We start from the raw sequence: 6,000 nt of genomic DNA, 5'->3' as shown, positions 1-6,000 counted from the left end.
ATACGACAAGCCGCACATATCGCACCCTCTACAAAATCTCTAGATAAACCTTTGTATCAATAATCACAAGAACATTAGCGGAAAGTCGAAACGGTCAGCTTTGGCCGCGCACGGAGAGATCGTGTCGGCGGCGGGCCGCGCGGGGGGTCTGCCGCCGATCGATCACGAGCCGCCGAAACGCCGCCAAACTATACCATTATTATATTCAATAATCGATGAGCATTAAGTAAAATTAATTATATTGGATAATGGGTCGATTCGTGACGGCGCTCGCGCAGACTGGCCGTATTAGTGGTGCGCACGGCCGCGCGTGACCGACGCGACGCCGCGCCCTGCTCCATACAATTCTCCAACTCTGACAACCCTATTAAATGTACAACCATCAAAACTTACACTATTTAAGAAAACAACAGAAAAATGGATGTCGAGACAATTAAAATGAGCACATCAATCAGTCAGTGATTGTGAATATATGATGACTTCATCCGGTTTTTGTTTGTTCGTTTTACTGCTAAACATTAAATATGTTACGTAGTTATTAGGGCATCATCTTGTTGCAATTGTCAATCCCGTTTCTGAAAATGATGAACAATAATCTAAAGTGACATAATATTTCAACAGTAAGGAAAAAGTCATATCGAAATGAAATCTTTTCAAACATAAATCATCTTAAATAACGTCTGTAACTTTCAAAGTGCAATATCAAGATCTGCAAAGCGAGTTAATTAACTGCACAAGCGAGCTGACAGTTTCCTTATTCAAAACATGAATTTAAATCATTTCACAACAAAAGCCAGTGCGATGCTTGTCTCGGTTCCATCCGATGTCACGAACATGGCTGCCGGGAGCGACCGGATCATTATGAAATAACCTTAATTGGTTTCCTACCGCTAGATAAATCAAGTAATGATGGTAGCAATGCCATTTATTAAATGTAAAGCTTACGTCATTTTCTTACAGCAGTACAGCGCCGTCGGGTACCTAGATAATGGTGATTCCATTTAAGTCTCCGATTGACCTAGTTCACCTATGCCACGACCACTAAACAATATCCAACCGCACAATACACGAGATAAAATATATGATAAATGCCTTCCCAATGAAAACAATCCAATCTTTTAACAAAGTGGGGGCGTCGAATGCACAAAAAGAAACAAATGATATGTCCCAATTCATACATTTTAGTGGAAGGCGACTTGAAGTAACTCTTATCAAACAAAACAAATTCAAAAGAGTGAACAATGACGTGGTTAGGTATCAGCGTTACCGGCCCCGGCTCCGTCGCCTCCGAGTCCATTTACAATGCACGCCAGTAACACAACCGTACAGACTGAATATTTACAGTATAAGAAAAAAAAAGTAAATTTTTATTTGGCAAATAAAAAAGAAATATTGGGAAGAAAAAAATAGTTGTTAAGTATTAAAATGACATAAACGTTACTTTAATGAAGTATTTAATAAATTAAAGATGAATATTTTAATGATAACTCTCCAATTTAAAATATATTCAAGAAATAATGAACCACCTACACCGTCAGTGTAAAACCACTTACCAATACAAACATTTAAACTTAGTCGTATTGTTTAACAGCTCTATTAACATGAATAAAATTCTTTTCTGAATAAGAAACAATTAACATTGAATGAGAAATGCTAAGATCGTAGGATGTAAAGGCGGTTCTTGTGACGCCGGCTATAAAGTGAGTGGCGAGTCGACGCGCGTGTGGCCACCGTAACTGTCTCTCAACAATGCCCATTGATATAAAGAAAACATTTTTTATTTAAATACCACAATAAGATGCAAACGTTATTACATAACGGCAGATTTCGTTTCAGGCCATTTTCTGATGTGACATCAAATAAATCCTACATTAAAGGATTAATATAATTTATTAAACGTATTACTCTGAGGATTTTTTTTAAAACCGTTACTTCATCAAAATGTATGTACATTAACAATTCTTTTTACGTTTTTTTACAATTGCAACACTTATGTTCGTAACAAAAAGAGTGATAGACTTAAAATAAAACAAATGTCTTTAATTTACATACCTAGTTCATTACAGAAAATCAATCGATGGTGAGTCGGTGAACAATACCGTACATGGCGTGTCCTTCAATAAAACAAATGCCTAATCAAAACCTACTTAAACAGAGTCATGTAATATAGATAAATTACATCAAATTAATTAATCTTTGATAGTAATTGAATACTCAATCAGACGGAAGGAACAAATCCTTATTCAGATTTAAACTTTCGTGGTTTTTACTTTAACAATCGTAAGAGACGGCGGGTGATGCGGCGATGCTTGACAGGCTGTCAACCCATGATCATGGTGCATGCAAGTGTGCCGAAATATCGGGAGCTCAAACAGCTTAGTCGTGGTAAGAATCTCGTTTGTTACTAAAGGAATTACTCCTTTCCTAAAATCTGTTACTCTGTTTTTTTCCTAAAAATTATTCTGACAGATATTTAACTTAAGAATTATGAAATATCTATATTTGTAATAGAAAGTCGTGTTAGTTACACTATTTATAACTCAAGAACGGCTTTACCGATATGGTTGAAAATTGATGAAGAGGTATCTTAGAGCCAGGAGACGGACATAGGATACTATTTATTCTTTTTTTTTAGAACATATGCCTTGAAGAGCTACTTTTTATTTAACTTATATATATATTAAATTTTTTTATATATCCACGCGGACGGAGTCGCGGGCGACAGCTAGTTTATAATATAAGCGGTGCTTTCGGACTACATATTAGATGCTACTTCATAACAAATTAATAAAAGAACATTAAAATGATATTTGAATCCTCATATCATATCAGTTTACATCATGTTTTAATTAGATAAATGATCCCAGTAAATACTAAAATGATTCTTGGACCATGAAAACGATAATTTACTAAACATTCAATAACCTTCCATCGAGGAATAAATTAAATTAAAATACGACATCCAAACTGATATTGAATTTCTCGAAGCTCTGGTACAGCGCATTTCATAACGTAAATTGATAAATTATTTTAGAAATATTGCTTAAGTATAGTTGTATTGTGGTTTTTAAACATCTTAACGGCTCTCGAATCGTTTAGGTGTACCCGGTTATTAAGGGATGCGAGGGAGTCGATTTGCGCAGCTAGATTGGACCGACCAAAAAGTTTATATTAGCAAAAATATTACCACACATTGCAAAATTTGTACTCACATTTTCCACTCCTTTAGAGTAAATAGAGATACCAAATATCCACTCTTCTCCGAACTTTATTCTTCTATATAAAAAAACAACAATTAGCTCCATAATATGTCATTGTTTTTCTTATAAGAATCCGACTCACAAAAAATTATTAGTTCTTTTACTTCAGAGGAGAATAAATTACAATGTATCCTTATTTTTGAATGACTTTTTTGTCGTTTTATAGCAATAACCTGTCACATTAAAAAGGTTAATTAATTATATTGTTATACAGAAATATCAATAATAATATTTCATATTCAATGTAAATATATGAAACATTATATTTATGTCTGTGACTCGCGCGTCCGCTATCTAACGCCATCTATTTATCATTTGCAATCAAACCTTGTCGCAGTAGTTTGATTAAACGTTAGTATGAGCGGGAGAGACAGGCAGGTAACTGTTCAAGGTCAAACGCCACCGACCCATCATCCTTCATAACTCTATTTGTTTAAACATTAATTTTGTTAAATAGTTCATACGGACACAGGTCTGATATCTCTCCGTAATCTAGTATTTAGAATAGATCAAAAGTAAAAAATAAACTTAAAAACAATCTTACCCACCGTATATTGTTAGAATATGTCGTACAGTCTATTTGCAGTTTCACTTTCAAAATATTAAAAATTATAATAGTTCGAAATCTACTATTTAAACGCTTTATAAACAGCATGTATTTAACCGTAGAATAAAGGCCAGCACTTAAGTTAAATAGTTTCTAGAAGGCCGAAGTCACAGTGTAGTAACCAGTTATGAGCGTGTTGCATTATCGATGCACGATCAGTTTGTGACGTGTCGGGTAATTATGAACGTCTTAGTTTTCTTCTCGGACGTTATTCGCTCGATGTGGAGCTGCATTAAGGAACGGGTAATAAACAACTTTGTGGAGCGACCGCGGGCACCTGCAATCGAACGCCTGTCGCGGCCGCATTAATAGTGTCGCGCGACACTATCTGATAGTCCGCCATCCGCCGCCAGCCGCCGCGCCAACCGCCGCCCCGGCAACTTCTCAGACTTCGTGCCATATAATTATCGCCACAAAACTTTCATAACTCCAGCCCAGCCCGTTCAAATAAGAATGAGAGATATTTCAGAGCGGGCTATGTTGTCGCTTAATTACACCCTACTGCGGTCCTGTTAATAGAATTTAATTGTGCCTTCGAATCAAACTTTACGGCGCTTTCCGAACAGGTTTCCTCGCGTACTCTAGATATCTGAATCGAATTGTTGCTTTTACTTAAATGAAAATTTAACACAATTTGCCTATTCTCTACTGAGATAGTAATAAAGATATTTGTTAAATGGCCAATTTTAAGACAGTACTGAATGCGTGCCGTGACAATAATGTTATCTTTTAAGCCGACTTTCAATTCTGTTCGTACGTCCCTAGTCGAGTAATTAACCGACTAAAATGTAATTATAAAATCCAACCGCGCTCCCATTGCGACAATTAATAGAACTGCCAATTTATTAAAGCGTTTTCACTTCTTTAAGGATCTATTTACAAAACCATTTGTAAATGTTCACTTACGATTGTTGAAGCTGACGATATTTAAATTGCAATATAACTAACCAATAAACAGAAGTCGCGTATTAACTCGCCTCACTCGTTACAGATTCGTTAAGAGTCATTTCAGGTTGGTTTAAATCCATGCAGTAACTGCCGGTATAATTATCCTCGAGCAATAACTGGCCATTTGTAAATTACGTTAAAGTTCCTGGCTTTGTATTCTAACAGTGTGGAAATTTTCGCAAATCATTTATGATGTTATATGGCTTAAGAAGATAGGGATAGACAGAAATAGAAATCTTTAGAGGAGGCCTTTGTCCTAGGACAAGCTGTAGATTAAGGATAGCAGTCGCCGGTTCAAAACTATTTTTTGATACTCAATATTACTGTACTGTAACTAAAAAAAATGTATGAAAATTTGTAAAACTAATTATGTTCAGCAATAAAGGCTTTATTATTATTATTATATATGGCTTAAGGCTCTTGTTATATGCTATGGTTAATGGTTACATTTAAACAAATTATTTTAATCTATATCTTATTAATATTAAAATGCGAAAGTTTAGATGGATGGATGGATGTTTGTTCGAAGATATATCCGGAACTGCTTAATCCTGTTGAAATTTAGCACAGATGTAGAACATAGTCTAAAAGAAAACATAGGCCACTTATTCAGTTTTTTTTTAATTTGGTGCGGACGGAATTAAAAGTTAATAATCGATCCTTTTGTTGTAAAACAAATTACCATCACTAATATTTTACAATGATAACTACCTCCTTGTCTAGAAGAACAATTTTTGGTTTAATTGATTTTGCATGTTAAGAAATAAAAAGATGTAAAAGTCGCTTACATTCTAAAGTGTCATGTAATCGTTGTATCAAAGTATCGTTGATAAATTCTATCAAAATCTATAGAGTAACATCGCAGCTACCGCATACATCGAGTAATGCTGAGTTAGAACATCGATCAAAATGACTTACCCGAGTATAACTTATTCATTTAATCCTGTAACACATCGAAAGCTATTCCAGACAAAACTATAGCTATGTATCTTAGGGACACGATTTAAAAAGCATTATGTTGTATTTTGTATTGCTCACATCGTGTTACCTTACACGTTGATGTTTATGTTACAAGTCGATGTCTCCATCTTTATACAAGCTTGAGTAACTGATGCTTGGCCTTATTTTAAAAAAAATCTTGTTCATGTTCTTTACGCACTCTGCCAGTTTTTAACGTTCTTTTTT

Source organism: Papilio xuthus, unplaced genomic scaffold (assembly GCF_000836235.2).
Source record: "Papilio xuthus unplaced genomic scaffold, Pxut_1.1 DF826933.1, whole genome shotgun sequence".
Taxonomy (NCBI): domain Eukaryota; kingdom Metazoa; phylum Arthropoda; class Insecta; order Lepidoptera; family Papilionidae; genus Papilio; species Papilio xuthus.
Note: the sequence above shows the minus strand (reverse complement) of the source record.